This window comes from Heliangelus exortis, chromosome 8 (genome assembly GCF_036169615.1).
Source record: "Heliangelus exortis chromosome 8, bHelExo1.hap1, whole genome shotgun sequence".
Lineage (NCBI taxonomy): Eukaryota > Metazoa > Chordata > Aves > Apodiformes > Trochilidae > Heliangelus > Heliangelus exortis.
In genome coordinates, this window is record NC_092429.1 from 21,940,923 (window position 1) to 21,960,895 (window position 19,973).

The 19,973-nt window shown below is 38.9% G+C and overlaps 1 long non-coding RNA gene across 19 annotated transcripts in view; it reads left to right on the forward strand.

The window, feature by feature from the left end:
* The window catches only part of LOC139799240 (uncharacterized), a 90,532-nt gene that overhangs the window by 55,576 nt on the left and 14,983 nt on the right, over nt 1-19,973 (forward strand). Inside the window, exons 3-11 of one of the 19 annotated variants that reach the window (XR_011727167.1) lie at nt 3,284-3,759; nt 4,079-4,199; nt 5,383-5,509; nt 5,987-6,119; nt 6,219-6,273; nt 7,251-7,402; nt 8,532-8,602; nt 10,437-10,520; nt 13,285-13,415. This is a non-coding gene — a long non-coding RNA (uncharacterized lncRNA). Of the gene's footprint in view, nt 1-3,283; nt 3,760-4,078; nt 4,200-5,382; nt 5,510-5,986; nt 6,120-6,218; nt 6,274-7,250; nt 7,403-8,466; nt 8,609-10,436; nt 10,521-13,284; nt 13,416-19,973 lie in introns of all 19 variants that reach the window. The other 18 variants (XR_011727168.1, XR_011727170.1, XR_011727169.1 and 15 more) reach the window with 18 other exon arrangements.

Sequence of the window (19,973 nt, forward strand, 5' to 3'; positions counted from 1 at the left end):
TTATTTTTAATGGAGCATGTGTTTGTCTTGTAAGTGTGTCAGAAGAAAAGGAACAGGTTTCAGGTTTCTTCTCACCATGTCTGATGTAGGATGGGTGCTCCGACTGCCTCCCTGAGTGACATTAGTGGTAATATTACAAATGACACAGGATGCTCTGGACTACACTTGCACTTCACATTCTTTTCTACTATCTGTGTGTATCAGAGTTTATTTGAAGCTATGCTGCAGATGAAGCTCTTTAAAAACCACCAATGTTGAGACAGTTTTCATCAGATAAAAAAGATTATAATAAGAGTCTCCGTCCTCTTCCCAAACTTACCATGAACATATGGTACAGATTATGGGGGGTGTGCATTGCAGGAAAACATATTTCCTTTTACATTCAACAGGAAAGTAGATCTTGCAGTGTGGAATTGATAGCTGCCATGTGTATCATACCTCAGCCCATGCCACTCACTTATTCATAACATCAAAACAAGTATCAGAGTTAAAATGTTTGCAGTGAAATTCCAAAGGGCATTTTAAATTTCAATTAATATCGATAATGGGTTTTTAAATAGGTCTTGGGTCAAGATGTATCATAAAACTATTTTCCACAGTGTACAGAAAATATATTCTTATTCTGTTTCTGTGATACAACTGGATCTAGTCTTACATCCAGCAGCCAGCTGAGGCTGCTTGTCTATTATAGTCTCTTCCACCATTCCTGACAAATGAACAAATAACTAGATGCCCTGTGAAACATTTTAAATAGAACTGTCTCCTGGAAAAGCTGTTACTGACAGAGACAGGTTCGATCCAGATCAAGGGAACCTGCTTTGGCATAGATCAATACTGGTCACTGGCTTTTTTACTTCTGATATATATTTATTTTATTTTTTCTTTTACTTGGATGAGGTAAGGATTGTGATAAATAAAGAAAAATAGAAAACAAGCAGTCTATAAACTGAAGTGCATGTTTCTTATTAAACCTTATTTTGCAGAAGCTGTAGCAGTGTAGCTACAGCAGTAGCAGAAGCTGTTGCTATGAACTCTATCATGCAAGAGGGTTTCAAAAAAGCATTTAAAATGATATGTTAGCTAGAAACCACTTTGTCCACAAATTCTGAAAGAGCTGAATGTAGCTTTTGAAAAAGATCCAATGTGTTTGAAAATGAACCACTATATTTCATGGCAGAGTAAATTAGCTGCTATTTTTTACTTTTGAAGTGTTTGATCAAAATCCAGTGCTGAGCACAAGTGTCTTAATTCTATTTAGCTGCTTCTCTGTTGGTTACCTGGATCCATGCTCCTCCTTTTCTGCTGTGTTCTGTGGCTTACAAATGAGAATCACAAGATTCCAGCACCAGCTGGAGGCACAAGGGTAACATTCTTATGTTTGCACATTGCATATGGTTTGTGTGAGCTGGAGACATCAGAACTATGATTGCTTTTATTCTATTTAAGTAGTATCATCTATTCTGATTATGCTCAGCAATCAAAATGCCAATAAAAAGGAAAGAATAGTCACCAGGACCAAATAATCCCAGTAATAGAAAATTATGAAACAGAATTCAACAGGTATAAGGAAACAATGACACCATTATAGCAGCAATATTTTCTGTAGCCTTTGGCTAAGTCTAGGAATTCAGCCTACAATACAATCAATCCTTTACAATATACAAGCATTAAATTAATCATTAAAATGTTGCTCTCTGCTTCCAAACCTTTCAAGGTGCTTGTTACAACAAGCATCTTCATACGATGAAAGGCATTTTTCATTGGGAACATCCTTAAGGAAAGCAAAAAAGAGCAAATTGGAAAAACATATTCAAATTTTTCTGGAAATTCATAAAAAATTCAGCAAGTTCAAGGTCAACTTGTTCTCCTCTGCTACACTGTTCATAACAGGGATGTGACAACTTAGTGACAGTCTATCGAGCATATGAGCTGAATGTATTGGGTCATCCAGTTTAATTAAAACCTAAGTCTTCATTGTGGAATGAGCACAACATAATCAAGAAAAACAAGAACAGGAAAAGGCTTTTCTGTTTCTGAAATTTCAATTGAAATAAATATGGTTACGAAAGAGAGGAAATAGATCTAATTTTGGTAAAGGGGGCTGCTTGAGCAGGTGTATGCATAAATGGCAAGAGACTCTAATCTGTCAAACTACAGTGAGTGTTGTGTTCCTTTTTAAAAGAAATTATGCAGTCCTGAGTATTCTGTAGGCTTTGTTTTGTTTTTTATTTCCCAGCATGCCATGTGTGAGAAATGACCCTCCACCAATAAGACATTCAAATTTTGAAGTTATGATTACTCTGGATTTAACTTGTCTTTTCACTCTCTATACAACACCACCCTGGAGTTTATTCCCAATTTTGACTGTTTCTCAATATGTTCTGTCACTCAGTAAAAAGTATCCCCACACTTGTCCACCTGAAAAGTGAGGAGATAACACACATTGGGTAGGAGTAATCAGATTTTCATCTGAGTTCAAAGTGTTGAAAACAGCAGCTTGCAGAGCCATGGAGACATATGTTTTTGAAATCCTGGTCATATTGAATTTTGTATCTATGAAAATTCTTAGGTTGGGTCTATCTGTAGTTCTGACATTTTTTCTCACTGTAGTTACTGTCACCATGAATCTTAAAAAATCTGCCCATGTATGTTCCAAACAATCTTGATACACATGGAACATAACAACCTTTTACACAGAAATGCCCATAACTAAGTAATTGTATATGGTGTATGTTGAAGATATTGTCCTAAAGAATGAGCTTACCCCTTCCCTGCACCACTTGCAAGCTGGACTTTTATTTCTGACATAGGGAAAGTGTATATTATCACCAGATACCCTCTCTGTTTCAACAAGATACAAAGTGAAAAATAGCAACTGGATGGGTTCACAGATTAAAGATCAACTATAAATTGAGAGGAGTATTAATTTCACAATATTTTTTGCTCCTCTTTGGACACCACTACCTGCTTTTGTTTCTAAAGCTGCCCCGGGATTTCAACAGGATTCTTCCTGTAAGAGCTTCATAGCTTTCACCAGCTAGGACCCACTGAATGAGTATTGTAGATGCTAGTGTCAAATTCTTCTGCTGACATCCTTCTGGACTTTCTACTGGGAGTTAGCTGAAAGGGCTGGCTGGAGAAATGGTGTTACTAAAAGTTCCAGTTTCCCACTCTGCTTCTTTCAAGTATCAGCTACAAATATTTTGAACGTGCACCTTATTTAAAATTTGACATCTTTTCCCCAATTTTGTCAGGTATTTTGGAAGTGGCTTTCTGTCTACAGTTCTAATGTATGTCTGCAGCCCAGGAAGACAGCTGACAAACACAGGGAATTGTGCTCTATATTTGGAAACATCTGCTGTTTCATTTCCATGATGTGCAGTGACGTGCTATTCTAAGAGGAAGAAGAATCTGGCACAGGATCCATCAGTTTCTAGTTGTGTGTTGTGAAACTGAAGTTTGGATTCCTCTAACTCTCATTAATCACCCTCTGGTGGTATTTCTCCATTGAGTAAGGGATGCTAAGAAAGTTTCTTAATGGTCTCTGCCTGCCAGAGATAAGGTCTCTGCTTGTTTCCAGAGGAGATAATTCCCACCTTTAGTGAGGAAGCCTTTTCAGGTGTCAGCAGTTGGTTTCCTTTGGCTCATTTTGTCATTTTTTGGAAGAAAAGCATGTACAACAATGTAACCATGACATGGAGGCAAAGCAACTAAATTCATTTGGGAGTGGCTTAGATTGGAGGAGTCTCTAGACTCAAGGTGGGGTACTAAGGATCTAGGAGATTTGCCTTACTACTTATTCTATAAAGCAGTGACACCCAAAACCCAGCAGTGTTATCCAATATATAGAAGCACAGATGCATATTCAGAAGTGCCCTTTGGTAAGTCAAGAAGATTTGGCAAAATTCTGCTCATGATAGTGGCAGAGGAAATACTGGTTTTGAATTATCTGTGAAATAATTTAAAACAGTTGTCTGAATAACCTTAAATATGCATTATGAGTGGGCAATATAATATCTTTGGTGTTATGGATAATTTTGACTCTTCAACTGACCAAAAAATAAAGACCTTTTCATAGGTATTTCCATGGTGATCACCTGTTGATCACTGTTGGATCCAGGACATTGTGCCAGCTATTCCTGTGGTCTGATCCACACCTGCAAACTTCTATCCCAGTGAAAAAGTAGGAGTTCAACCTGGTATGAATTCAGAACCAGGCCATGTTTTTTTTTTTCTTCTCAATAATGATTATCAATGGAAATTTAAATTAGAGCTGGAAGGGAGCATGAGGGCTTAGGAGACCTGAGACAGCACATTTGTGAAGTACTGTTTGGGCTTTGGATGCATTCTGAGTGAGTCTTTATTCAATCACACTGCTGAGTGTACTGACAGAAATTTTGAGAATGTTGAAAAATCATTATTTTGACGACTGCTCATGCAAAAATTGTATTTAGAATTCCCTCATGTACTCATTTTGTAGGAGCTTTGCAATGTAATTCTGTTGGCCAGAAATTCTTAACTTTAAAAGGCTGAGGCTGTCTATTTCTATAGAGAGGACAGACTTTTATTTTTCCCTCTTAAATTTAGACATTAGTGGAGCTGTTCTTCAGCAAAACTAAGAAGGACTGCATTTGATATGCCAGCTTCAATTTGATTTGTCAAATTTCTGAATCTCTCTGATCAAAACTACAAAAATCAAACTATTCCATCAGTTAAGCTGAAAGCAATACAATATAGTTTAATATAGCAACAATGTTTTGTCCTAAATGTTATGTCAAGGCTGCCTATCAATAATTCAGCTGTTATATAAAATATTCTTGCAAATAAGATATTGTACTTCAAGGACAAATGATCTGCACAGATGTATTTTCAAAGAATATCAGTCTCACTGTTTATGCCACTGAAGAGTGAAAGAAACCTGGGGGTGAAAAATAAAACAACACAGGGTTTTGTGAAATATGTGGACTTGAAAGGGAAAATAATGAACATTTGGAACAACTGGACTTTGAGCATCTTAATAATTCTATTGCTGTTTTCTAATGTTTTAAACCAACTTTCAAATAATGAAAAGTTCTAAAAGAAACTTTAATGGCAGAATAACTTCAAGTATGCAAGAAATGTAAAATGAGTGCAGCACTGAGCGATGAAACAGGCTGTTCCAAGGCACAGCACTCCAAAACTGAGAGCTAGAGATGAAAAAATAAAAAGAGTTAATAGTTAAATCTCATTTAGGGTATACAAAAGAATCAATACCTTGGAAAAAAATCTATGAATTTTCCCTCAGGTGAATGCTAAGGTGATGGGAAAAGCTTTTATTGTAAGAAGACTTCATAAATCCCTGCATTTCTTAAAAGAATGTTTCATGATCTTTTGTCTTTACAGGTTGTTTCATGTTCCCTTACATTATTCAGAAACATTTTACATCTTCACCTTCTAAATAAGCTGAAGCAGCATTGTTTAGCTATCCATAAAGGCAGGAGTGACTGCTTATACCAGTGATTTTTAAGAGGTATTTTTGGTTTTGGAGTGATAAAAGTTATGTCCTAAAATTTGCAGCATTGCTATCCCACCCTTCAATAAATTATGATTTAAACATCAAGAGATCATGAGATTGGCTTCAAAGCCATAAGTTTGATGTTAAATGAGTACATTTGGCATGTCTAGCCTTCTGGGCCTTGTGGTTCTAGAAGTCATTTTCTAACTTTTACATACAATTATGAATAGAGTTTGCTGCTTCTTAAATGAACACTGAATCATTTGACACAGCTATGTGACTCTAGAATCCGATGCTTAAGTATGCCATAAGAAACTCAGATCCTACAAAAACTGGTAGTACTGTATTATTTGCTAAACCAGCTTTTAAAGGCCACCTTGAAAGAGGAATTAAAACCACCTAAATTCTTTCTGCTGCTTTTGTTCCTTGCTGAGGTCAGCTGTGTAAGAATGAAATCTTCCCCTAGGTCTTTTTTTTTTAATATATATGCAGCCAAATCCCTGTGTCCACCAGCTCTGGCAGTGCAATTTCTCTTTTACATCTGTACAAGGATCTGTGCAAGAGCCAAGAGGGAATGTCAACTGAAAATTCCTGAAAAGGGTGAGCTATGGGACCACTTCACAAGGTAGTGATACTATTCAGCCTCTGAGGGCCCTGTCAGACTTTCCTGAGGAAAAAGATTTTACTGGATCCAAGGACTAATGTCTTGCTTCCTCTTGTTCAGATTATTCTGTGGCTCCCATGTGTCTTGTAGCCAGAAGAGATCCATAACCTGTGAGGTAGGCTTCAAGCTACATGTGGATAACCTTTGAAAGTGATGCATATCCCTATGATAACAAAATATAAATAATATATAATAAGGCAATATGATCTTATGGTTGGAGTAGGTCTACAATATCTATGGGGCTATCAACTTGGACTTCATAGTTCTTAAAAACCCTGTGAAACCCCAATGTTGAGGCTGGTGTAAAGTACAAAAGTAATGTTAACCAAGTTGCCACACCAGCCAAAAAGGAAATCCCAGCACAGGATTTTTTCTTCTAAGAGGAATCAGCAGTTTATCAATGAAGATATGGGAGTCAAATGGTACCACTGTGTAGAGGTGAACACCCTCCTTCCCCCTTCCTCATTCCAGATTAGAATGGTGTGTATTCAGATCTATGGTGTTGCTTCTTTCCTTTTGCTCCATGTCTTCTCTTTCCCCCTCTTACCCTTTTGGGGTGCAGACAATATAACTTCACAAGATAGTGAGTGGGATGCTGAGAGGGGCTTTTTGTTTCCTCAGTCTTTTGATAAGGGAAGCTGAATGGACCCATGCAGATGGATGGTTGAAGTCAAGCAGAATATTAGTGAATAATCTGCAACCTTGAGTAAGGAAAATAAGATACAGGATGCCTAATATTTCATTGGCATTCATGAAAAGAGGCACGAAAACATCCAAATCTCTCTCTCTGAGGAAGAGAGTTAAGGGAACCCTATGCCAACCCAGGGCTCCAACAAAAGGGATGGCCCTGGCAGCCAGCAGGACAACAAAGATCTTGCTCTCCTCTTGCTGCACGGGCTGTACCTGGGGTACAAAGAAGCAGCAAATATCTTCAGTGAGTTCTTAACACCATGCTTTCCTCTTGTTTCTATGTGGAAGCAAAAGTGTGTAGTGAAATGGGTAAAATACAGCTCTGCAGTTCTTAATTTTTGTAGTAATTCCACGGTTATGTTTCTAAAAGAAAGGATGTGTTTTTATTTTCATAATTAACAGAAAATACATGTTATACACTAAATGTGACACCAGAGAGATGAATTATGCAGTAAACTCTGTGTGTGTTGATCAGCAGAAAGCCCAAGGCACATTCAGCAGAGTTTCTATGAAGATCTGTAATGAGTTTCAAGTACATCATTTCCTGATGGAGGGTAAGAAAACATCCATCAATGCTAATTTTCCCACAGTTTTTAGTTTTGGGGTTTTTTTTTATGAATACTTTACAGCTTACAAAAAAGATGAATTTCTAAAGTGCAGCTTGAGGAAACTCTTTTAGTAATTAGAGAGCGTTCCTAGCCAAAATTAATGAGGTCTGAACCTTAAACATGGGGATGCTTCAAATTTGACAGCCACAGCCACTTATTTCTTCCAAAAGGTTAAATCCATTCCCCAGATCTGAACATGGATATTTTGTTTTCTAGCTGAACTCTACAGCTAGGTTGTCATTATGCTTTCAAAAAAGGCAGAATTTAGGTGTTAGGCTAATTTCTGGTTCTGTTGTAGCATTGCACAGGATTAAATGATCTGAAAAAGCAAAATCAAATGAGATTAGGGCATCTCTATTCAAAGCTTGGGAGCTCTGTGAAGAGATGCTGACTTTGTAGTAGAGCACATGATCATATGCACCAATTTATTCTTCTCTTAAGCTTCTGTCAAGTTGTTGCAATAAAGACATTTTGACATTTTAGGAAGGAGAAAGTGTTTTTATACATTTTCTAGTTTTGCAGTTGTCCATTTTATATTGAAATCTATGTTTGATTCCCAACTTCAAAAAAATCCAAGCCTAATACCGGTGAAAATTTTTCCAGGTAGTGTATGTTGCTTACTTAGTGAAGAAAGATTAAATGTGTCCCATGGTAATATAATAATATATATTAAATTATTCCTGTTATAACAAGGTATTTAACCCCTTAAGAGGGTAGTGATTGAAAGAACTTAGGTGGTGTCAGACCAAGAATTGTGAAGAGCTTTTGGAGAGAAAATCTAAATGAGTGTGTATGGAGGATGAAACTATTTAGTAAAACTCACCTTTACTGTAAGTGTCAGGTTGTTATTTGACTGTGTCTTTCTCCTGCTTATGTTCCTCAGTTATGTTAAAGAAAAGCTCTCTCAGAGGAGATCATTGCTGTTCTTCAGTTCAAATTTAAGATCGTGGCTTATTATTAGAGAATTTAAACTTAATGTTCAGGTTTCTTAAAAAAAGGTTTATTTCCAGCACCTCTCATTCAAACCAGAAGGTTGTTCTGCATTAACTGAGAGGTCTTATTTGATACATAAGAGAATCAAAAGCCATGACCTACTCAATGGCCTGGAAGGTGGAGACTGAACATCAACAATCAAACTAACTTCAGGTATATGTAAATAAATTGAAGATTTCCTCATAGACTTTAGAGCCATTTGAATTCTGCAAGACAACCTTCACTCTTTATTCGTGCTTCAGTTCCAAAGCAGAGCTTGTTTCAATCATGTTTGTGTTTTTCCTAGCATTTACAAACATCCATGGGAACAGATTTTTGTTCACAAAAGTTTTTCAGGGGAAGTCAGTGCCTTGTATGGATCCAGGCCTGACCACCAATACTGCAGACACCACAAATCATTCTCTTCAAAGCATTTTGGCTATTCTGTCAAGACACAGAAACAAGTCCATGAGACTGGATGGCCAAGTGATGAAAAAAAAGTAATCAATCTGGATTTTTACAAAGAAATTATGTCCTGAAATTTTTTTCACCCCATCTACTCAGCAATTGCTGTGGACACTCAAAGAAAGCAGGATAGGATCTCTCATGCTTTGGTATTATGAAGAAAGACTAATTTATTCTCGATTAAGGTAGGCAAAAAGAAAGGCTTTGATACTAATGCAAACATATTTTGTGATAAAATAAGGAATAAGATTATAACACTGAATTTTATTCACTTATCTTTGATGCAAAAAAAAAACTTTTGTAGTCTGATAGCACACTCATTTCCTTGCTCAGTAGTTAGTAGACCAAGTGTTCATACTGCATCTTAAATTGTGCTGGAGAGCTCAAGCAAATGTCAACATTTGCAGCATAAAACTGTTTTCTCTTTGATCATTCAAGCTTTCTGTCACTCTGGGTGGTCCTGACTAATAAGGAACTGTGATCCTCTTCACTACTTGATTCCAGTAGCCATGCAGCAGACCCCATGCAATTAGTGCTTGCTGTTATTGTTTTAGGCTAATGCCAACACTTATGATCCTGTCAGTGAATCAGTTCCTTTTAATTACATAGTTATAAATCATGTCACTGTATGTATGGGGGAAAAAAAAAAATCTCTTCTAAAGATTTCAACATTCTACATCTTTTTATTTGGGCTCTTTTTTTGCTTCAAGTGAACAAACTATGCAATTGTTTTAGTGTGTGCAATATATTGTTACTGAGCAGGAGCACTGCTCTGAAGTTCCATACAAACACCTGCTCTGAAAACCAGAAATCTTTGATGGTCTCTGGATTTTTATATGAAATTCTTAGTATAAGAATCTGATTTACAAGCCTGACATACCTGTGCATTGCCCATAAGGTCAGCATTCAATCCCATGTCCCTGCCTCATCAACCATGGGTTTAAAAAGTCTGCTGAATTTGAGATTATTGAAAATGAAGAAATTGCCAAGATGAAGTAAGGAATGACCTGCAAGTACATGCTTGATCTCTCTAGAAACCTTAGGCCCACTCTCCCTTTGATTATAGGTTAATTTGATTTGCTGACCTCATAATCTTGTGTAAAGAGTGATGCTCTGAACACTAATTTTTAAACACTGGTCAGCTGTTTTTTTTTAAAAAATGAACCTTTATAGTGTAATTGCCATACAATCACTTCATTACACATACTCCTTAAAGTTTGGGGTAAAAAAATGTGATAATTATGTATTATTCAAGCATACAGATTTGATACTTTGATTTCCTTCTATTTTGATATATAGATGAAGATTTTAAGTAATAATGAAAGAAATAAAGTTTAAACGGGGGAGATATCTGCCCCAAGAGAGCAGTAACACAATGTATTTGCTCTGAACTGCCTTGGATCACTTAAAACCAATGAAATAAAAATCAGATAAGTCAGTGAGGGCTATAATTTGCACTACAGAGGTGATAAAGCCTTCTGTGTTCTTATTTATGAAGAAAGCATTAAACTACACTGATTTTTGATTTTTTTCTTCCCACCAGGGAGAAATGTGAAACTCAATTTTACCCCCGATTGGTAAGGTGCTAATTTGTCTGACAAGTTGTTGGAATCTCAGCATGTTTGAGGTATCCTTGATGTATCAACACCTTCATGCTGAATGAAGGATGCCTTTAATGTGTAAATGTTTAGTACGTATCCTATATCTCATTAGCCAAGAACAATACAAACCACACACAGGCAGAAGGGTCAGATGCAAGGTCCTATCAAAAAGAAAAATCTTTTATGTTCTAATTAAATGAGCAAACATTTGGAATACATGCAATTTGCAAATAGCTTATCAAGAAATACACTTGAAATTGACAACCTCACTTGTGTCCTAGAGGCCTGATGAGTCTAATATCAAATGGTGGATCCCGAATCATGATGCTATCTTGTACTACTGATGTCTTTGAGTTGTTCTTTTTCCATGCAATATCACAAAATATTAAGAATGGTAGAAGGAAAGGAGTTGTTAATAGAACCACAGTGGTATACTTTTCCATTTTATTTCTGTTGTTACTCCAAGCTCTGGTAAGTTATATGTAGATTTAGAATTTTTTTTTTTTTTTTTTGGAAAAGGAAGACATTTCCAGCATTTCAAGGGAAAATAATAATTTCTTAGGCAATATACATCTATACATCATCTTAGGAAATAACATCTCTGTTTGAATAAAAATAAAATTTACAGTTTCGTTTCATTCTGTAAATATAGAAGCACCAGAAAGAAGCCAAGCCAGTGAAAAACAGATAGTTTAAAGAAAAGCTGGTAGAAACATATCCAACTGGACTGAGGTGTGGCTCGTGTGGAGAGGGTTTTTTACTTGATGTCTTCTAAAGGGGCTTCTCTGTTTGCATGATGAGAAAAATGATGGCTCTGGCCAAACACTCTCAGCTGCTTATCACCGACATTTTTTTTTAGTTTTGGCTGAGATTATGCTGTTTCCCTTTGACATTTTTTTCCAGGATGAGAAGAGTGTCAGGTTCAAGTACAACAGGACCCAAAACTAGAAATTTTCCTATTTGCTGTTTCTGTTTCTTACCTTTAATCTCCTCCAGGCCATAGTACTTTAGACTTTTGATGCTATGGTTTTGATAAAATACAATAAGGGGAACAAAGGACAAACAAAACCTGAAATTTAAACAGAGCAAAGAATGAAAATCTCTCCTTAGTGATGTCCAGCAAGAGGACAAAGAATAATGGGTTTAAACTAGAACATAGGAACTTCCACCTCAACATGAGGAGCAACTTAACTGTGAGAGTGACAGAGCACTGGCACAGGCTCCAGGGAGGTTCTGGAGTCTCCTTCTCTGGAGACTTTCAAAACCCCTCTGGATGCATTCCTGTGTGGCCTGCCCCAGGTGATCCTGCTTTGGCAGGGGGGTTGGACTGAATGATCTCTAGAGGTCCCTTCCAACCCCTAACATTCTGTGCTTCTATGGATGAGCCAGTTTTTGCTACTATATTTATTACAAAGGCCAGGAGGCAGAGCTGAGTAGCACAGGCTGCTGAGCAAGGCTCAGAGCCTCAGAGGATCCCTGCTGTGGAGAAGGGCAGGGAGAGACCGGTTTCCAGCAATCTGTGGTCTCAAGAGGGTATAAAGTTTGCCACATTTCTAAGCTACTGCACAGGGGTTGTAACAACATAGCTGACGATCCAGTTATACAGCAAAGATTTTTTACCATTAAGCTATAGATTATCTGACCAACATATTCTGCTTCTCAGCAGACCTGAGTAGTCTTTGCAGACCTGTTTATTTGGACTGACTTTTATACTGAGCAAGTATAACAGTTTTTCACTGTGTGTAGGTGTAAGTTCATTGCAGTAGGTGAGCATGTCAGGGAACCAAGAGTTTTTTATTATCTTGAATGGATTGCATTAAATATATCTATGAAAGAAGACAGAAAACCAAAATGTGGACAAAGATCTTCTCAAAGTTGTCTTAAAACTTCCTAGCTTGAAGAATTTTTAAAAAGTCCCCTTTTGACAATCTTGTTTACCGTAGCTTTAAGGGAGGAAGCATTGTTTTAATACTGTGATTTTGTATTGGAAAAATAGGTCTTGTTTGTAGTGCTGGTGTGATACATAAAAACTATCAGCATCTATCTGCTCATAAAGCAACTTTTGAAACTTAGTATTTAAACATATGCCCTTTTTGAGTCTATGAAAGTTTGAAAAGTCTGTCTAGAAGCCAAACGTTATTTTTCCATCTTTGTTTTAAATATTTAGAGCATCTCCCTCTATCCAGAGCCAGACAGAAGTAGTGGGCACTGGGGCACATTTAGATCTCCCAGAGGCTGCCTCACCCTGCCTGCTGGGCACTCAGGATCCCTGCTCCATCTCTTCCCAGTGCCCTTCCACAGGAAAACAGTGCCTGGAAGCTGCTCAGCAACTCTCAGCCCTCATCTGGGCACTGTCATCTGCTATGACTGTTTTCCCTTCCTGGAGCAGCCTGAACAGGCTTGGTGGGCTTGTTAACAACCCTGTTACCCATCCCACCTTCTCTGTGTTTTAAGTGGTGCCTCTGGGTCTGTCTAGACCAAAGCACAAGCTGGGCTTGGATCAAGGGGAGAAACGCAGCTGCTGCTCCCAGAGGGCTGCGTCTGTCTCACCCAGCCCTTGCTGGGGTCCTTGCCAGCAGCGCCTTCTCTAAGTGCCAGGTGGGCATGGTCATGCTGTGAACTTCTGTCTGTCTGCATTCTGATGCTGCATAGAAAAGAGCAGACAACCTCTTTTTGTTACTATTTATCCACATTGCACAAAATCAGCCTGATGCCACTTGTCAGTTCAGTTGCAATACTGCCCGGGACCTGTGTATGGGCTCATTCCTTCTTTCTGCTTTGCTTTTCCAGAGGTTGATACTTTTGAACTGCTGAAACCTGATGCCTTGCATCAGTAGCCTGAAAAACAATGAGGACACCAGTGGGAAGGTTCTGATTTTCTGCCTCTAAATGCAAACTGCTGTGCTGGGCCACCGAGGTGAGTCTGAGCTAAGCTGATTGTCTGAGAGAACTGAGTGAGAGGAAAGGAATACAAAATACCTGGAGACATCTTGAGCTGTTAATACAGCATGTGTCCACTTCACATAGGTAGCTGGGGGAAATACAGCTGCGTAAATTTACTGTGGATGTCAAATATCATTTTCCTGTTAAAGATTAAATCACTTATGGACCCTGTGACTGGGATTCTAAGCCCCATATTCCACACTACAACCTTGCAAAATGATCAAGAACATTTGCAAGCCCAGTCATAAGATCAGCTTTTCCAATGAAGGTGAAACAGGAGTCTAAGTTTTTTATTGTTTTAATATTTTGGGGTGTGTGTGTGTGTGGTTTTTGATATTGTATTGTATTTATTGTATTTATTGTATTTATTGTATTTATTTGTTCTAGGCAATTAGAAATATGCAGGGCTTTTACGAAGAGCAGAAGTGTTATAAGGTGACATGAGTTGATGTGAAATGCAAGTTTGGATCCAGTTCCTAAGAGGAGCTAAATTCAGATCTCTCACCCAGATCCCAAAATAAAGCTGGTGCCAGCAGCTCTGAATAATTTGGGTGACTTCTGTGCAGGTGTACACATTACATGGGGTGTATGGAAACTGGCATCATACTTACCCCAAAGCCTAATTTGCCCATCTCTGAATGAATGGATGTTGTATTACATCCAAGCCAGTTTGAGTCTCCTGAATGCAACAGGACCTCACAGTGGCTCAATTGCTCCCAAGTTTATGTTGTACTCACGAAAGAAAGCAAACGTAGAGATCAGAGAGTCAATCAGTGAAATGATACAAAAGGAGAGATTTTCCTCCAACTTTTTGGCAAACTTGCACACGTGTGATATTGGAGGGGGTGCTGAAGAATTCAGAAATTACACAGACAGTTAAGTTCACATTAATGTGTCTGCTATTCTCCACGTAAATAAGAGACAATATATCTGTGAGATGAAAAAAACCCCAGGTATATTTGCCTGATATGGGAGTAGGGCTGGGAGAACAATACCACAGTAATGGGGCATCAGGGAGTGCCTGGGGTGTGCATGTAAGTGGCAGAGCTGGGTGGGAATGGTCCTATGGAGCCAGCCCACAAGGCTGTCCCAGTCCAGGGGGTCAGAGGATTATGGTGAGTTATTAGTAGACAAGAACTTGCACAGAATGGTCAGTCCTGAGGAAAAAGAAAAGAAAGAAATTTCTATTTGACTGAAAAATTGAACTTTCTTTTGTAGTTTAAGGCTCTCATCTCATGAACAATTTGTCCAAAATATTATTGCTGAAGTGTTTACAGGGGTGTTGTGGCAAGTACTCCATGTTCACAATATAAACCTCAAGTGAAGTGGCCACAGCAGCTGGGTGACATGTTTCTGTGCCTGGCTGGCTGATGAAAACTCTTTGGATTAGTTAGCTGTGTAAATACTCATAATCATGAAGTTGTTGTAGGCTCTACTGTGTGGGTCTCAAATTCATGTTCCCACTACTAAGTCAATTTACTATCTACTGCTAAATATTTCCCTTCTGTTAGTGTCTGGAACCCAAGTCGGAAAAGCTGCAAGGGTTAGCAAATCCTAACAGGGTTCAGTTTCTGCCTGAAATTAAATTAGCTGGCATCAATTTGAAGAAGACTTACTGTAATGAGTTTCTCATCCTGAGAGTGACCAAAACAGATCACAGGAAGAAGCACAACAAATGAGCAAAGGGAGAAACTAGGAAGACAGAGCAGCTATATGAGCATATTTTTGGTGAACATTTTGACTTTCTTGCTCTATTAATTTACTCTGAGTCACACAGTTTCATGTTGCAGTTTCATGGCACGGTAGCAATAATCTTAACAGGAACAAAATTCTGTCTCTGACCTAATACAACAGGGACATGTATTTACAGATTTAACCTAAGTGCCTGTACTGAAATCAATGGGAGTTAGAGGAATGTAATATACTTACAGATCTGGTGATCATTCTCTTCAAGCACTGTTTCTTCAAATTCACAGATAAAGTTGTTTTTTTAGGGTAGCAATTATAGAGTGTTTTGCTAGTCCTAATTGATAGAAGTAAATATTCATTTCAGATCCCTTAACTACAGCAGATTTTGAAAAGTTTTTCAGAATTGTGGAATCAAGCTGGGTCCTTGGAATTGGTTATTGGCCATGGGTGCACAGATGAATGCAAATCAGAGCACTGTTGTTAGCCTCTGGCTCATCTTTGGTTTTAGGATTCCCATACACAGTACTGAATGCAAACCCCTCAATGCTGATCTCTCCTACACTCCCATTTGGAGCTGTACATTCTAAATGTTGGGAAAGCAGCTCACACAGAACAGTGTGATCTGCAAACAGGTGTACAATAGATGAGTAACAAGAACTGTTCAGGTTTTTAGTGAGTATCAGAGATAATCAGTGAGAGAACCACATTTTGAAATGAAAATATAAAGATGTAGAAAAAGAAATGGTGTCTTACTGCATAGTGTTAGGGGCCAGCTCTATTTAAGACAAAAATCCCACTTCTCCCAGATCCATATTCCATTTCTGTGCTGCTGATATGCTCTGGAAAAGCTTCTCCTTGTTTCAGGGCATGTTACATTGAAGAGGTCATGGTGGCAGTTTAGGTAGGCTTGTGTTTGCAGTGCTGCTGGCAGAGCTGGATGGACATCCTAGCTGCTCCAGCTGCTTCCCAGCCTCTTGGGGTGCACTGGAATGTCACTGCCCGGGCTCTGAGCAGCACTGCAGGAGCCATTGGTCTGTTCCTGGCTGTGTCTCCTCATCCTCTTGCTCTTCCCAGAGAGCAGATGTACAAAATTGCTCTTCCATCTCTAGACTCCTTTCCCTTTAACAGGGATAGGCATATATTTAACACACACATCCATAAACTGTCAGCCTTAGTACTATTATTCTCTTTTCCTAGATTGAGAAAACCTATAAATGGTTAACTAAAGCTTCAGCTGATTTAGAGCTCTGCAATTCATTGTCTTGGCCACACAGCTAAGATTATAGCCCCTGAGTGCTGCTGGGTTTTTTCTTTCTTTTTTCCCTCCACAAAATTTCTCAAGGTGCAGAGGGTCTTTTTCAAGACTTGTAACTTTCTAAGGCATTTGAAGGCCAAGCCCAAGTCAACTGTGGAACTGCTTCATACTCTGAAATCCAGTTCTTCCAAAACTGGTATCTCCTGATAAGGAAACAAAATGCTGGATGTGGAGATAAGAGATTTCTGAGTGGGCTGTTTCTCTAGGGTTTGCCCTTGGGAGCAAGCTGGATGACCTTTGCATTCCTGGATAGTGGTTCTTAGACACAACGTTTTTACCAAAGAAACCACAATCAGTCAAAAAAATCCAACCCAAATTTCTTGACATAAAATAAGGCAACTTAGGCAGAGATGAAATAACGTTAAACAAAACTCTATGGTTTTAACTGAGTTCAAACTGAAAATTCATGTGTGTTGACAGTACTCAAAGTACAGGATTTTTTTCCGTTTTTCTAAGTGCAAAAACCCAAACAGAACTTAGGAAGTAAACCAGAACTTCACACCTGGAATCTGGTGTAAGATTTATACTGGGTGTTAGCTTTTCCTTAGGCAGACACTCAAATCTCTGAAATTTCAGAACATGTCAAAAAATCTTGCCAATGGCCTTTGAAGCCCAATTGGAGCTGGGTAACACTGAGCCTGTGACCAGCAAGCAGCCTCCCAGCTCTGCACTGGTGCCCTGTGGCACAGAGGAACCCTTCTGGTCTCTGAGGGACAGCATATGATTGTTAAATTAATGTCTCACAGGGGCCTTTCTCCCTTTTCCAGTCTACTTCAAAATGACAGGCAGAACCAAAATCCCATTCAATTAAAAAAAAGTGAAAAAGGGAGTTGGACTCCTAGCAAACAAACAAAACTGTTTGAAACTTTGACTTCAAAAGCACAGCAGTATTTTACCAGCAAGGAATGACTTCATTAACGGTGCCTTACTTGTGCTGCTACCATTAACAGTTTTTTAGTGTTACTGTTCAAAAATATTTTAAAGAGCCAACTGCTTTGAAATAGCTCTAATCAGAGTGAATCTTTGCATTAATTTTCAAAACAATCAGTTCTTCCATGTGGAAGCTATGCAAGTTTATGAAAGTCCATCAGTCTCCAGAGACAAATGAAAAAATAGCAGGCTTCCTTGTTCTAGATCACTTTCCTTTCCTATTCACCACCTCCTTCCACATTTCCTTCTCTTATTAGTTCACCAGCAGCAGCCACTTTGGTTGTGTGCTGGGGTAACACACAAATGCATGCATTTATGAATAGGCTTAAAAAATGAAGACCTTTACCTTATAATTCACCTACATACTACTCTCAAAATCATTCTTCTTTTTCTCTTTATCTTGCTCTCTTCCTTCTCCCTGTCCTTTATATGTCTTCTGTGTTAGCATTTTGTAATGCTATTAATTGCCCTGACACTGTGAATCCAGGGGTGACTGCACTTCCAAACTGTTTTCATTCCCAGTGCCTCCTGACACTGAGCTCTGGCCCTGCTTTTTCTGGTGCTGGAACCAAAGGCAGAAGCTCAATGTTTGAACTGTGCCAGAGCAGCCACCTGACCTCCATGGAGTTACCCTGAAGTCAGTCTGGCCCAATTAGATCCAGAATTAGACTGTTAGAAACCTAAGTTCAGATGAGCTTAACTATCTCAGCATCTCTGGTGGTGTTTCAGTCAGTTTTTGTGACTTTGACACAACTGCTTAGGTTAGTAATGTGAAAAGGCAGGAAGCAAGAAACATTAATGCAATGTTGGCAGAGGAATTTACATCACTTCCTTGGTAAAATGCTGTGTACATGAACACACTGACAAGCACATCAATGTCATTAGAAGATTCCTGTCCCAAATACTTCCAAATCACAATGTTTTACACTTGTGATCTTTATACTGAAGCAAATCACCAAAAAAAAAAAAAAAAAAAAAAAAAAAAAAAAAGATTTCTCAGGATTAAAATAAATAAATAGAAGTAAAATAAATGTGGTAAACCTAAAGGTGGATGGAGATGTCATCACAACCTGACACAGTGGGTTCCACAGGCTCCCACTTCTGAACACAGTGATGTGAAAGATTTTTTGGTGAGCAGCCGTACATGAGGCTGGCAAAGGCTGAAGCCAACGATTTTGGGATTTTTCAGGATGACCGTGTGGCAGCAAATAGTTTCAAGTGAAGATAGCAAACACAGAGTACATTCTGAGGGAATGGTTTTCCTCCTCTGCAGGTCCAGGGCACAGGATTTATGCCCCTCTACAGCCTCTGAGGACGTAGCAGGAGGGATTCGTAGCCGTGGGGAGGGCAGGGTGTTGAACCCCGGCATTAGCCGAGCTCTGGGGGTGCTGGGGGGGTGCGGGAGGCCCGGGGGGTGCCGGGGTTCGGCCGGAGCCGCCATGGCACCGCCTCGCGTGCCACCTAGCGGGGAGCGCCCGTCAGTGCCTCCTGTGCGGGTGTCGGTCCGGCTTCGGGGTCCGGGTCCGGGTCGGGCGCGGAGCGCAGCGGTTCCGTACCGCGGTGCCGGAGCCCAGCTGGGAGCCCAGGCTGCTCCCCGATCCGCTCGTACCCCGGCGAGGAAGCGCAGGCTGAAACGTGGCGTACGAGCTGCCGGGTGGCATTCCTGCTAGGGGTGACTTGTGATTTTTAATGGAAAACCCCCGTGCCATGGGTTGCCCTTTATTGATTTATTTTTTTAATTTATTTTTTATTTTTTATTTTTTATTATTTTTAATTTTTTATCATTATTTATTTATTATTTTAAATTTAAAAAAATCATTTTTTATATTTTTATTTATTTTAAAACTTTCCTATTTTTTTACATTTTATATTTTTATTTATTCATTTATTTATTTTCATTTTTTAAAAATTTTTTTTGGTTGGTTTGCTTTGTTTCGTTAACTGGCTTTCCCTTCGATGTCTCTGCTTGATGCAAAACTCCACTTCCTTTCCCCCACCAGCTCCTCTGTTTGGAGTATCTTGATTAACAGCATAACTGGAGGAAGAGAATTGGGTCCTAAGATACAAAAACCCCAAAACCTTGTTTTGTTTTAACTGTATTTTCTACAGCCAAATTTGTTGCCTTATTAAGAGGCCATGATACTGACATGATATAGCAGGACAAAATTAAAGCATTTTTAAAAATCTCTTATTACTCACTTGTCTTGTACCAGCTTGAAAAAAAGACACTGGAAGTGGGAGGAATGGAGTATACGTCGCTAAAGACAGGCTTTATAACCCGAAAATGATGCCTCCTAAAATACAGCTGATCTCTGAAAAAAACAAGTAAAATATCAAAGTACACAGCATCTCAGTTGCTAAATTGCTGCTGTCAGTCAGTGGAATTCCCACCAGCTAACAGTTAAAATGTTTTGACGTGCAATCTTGTACAAACTTCAATAGCAGTTACCTAACAGGAATTTTGAACCCTGGAAAAATTTCTTTTCCAACTCCTTTAGAACCATGAAAAGTTCTCTGAGATGCAAGTCCTGCTGTAAAGGACACCCTCTCGGTGACAGCACTCACCAGGGCAACTCTGTAAATTGCACTGTAGGGAGCAGTT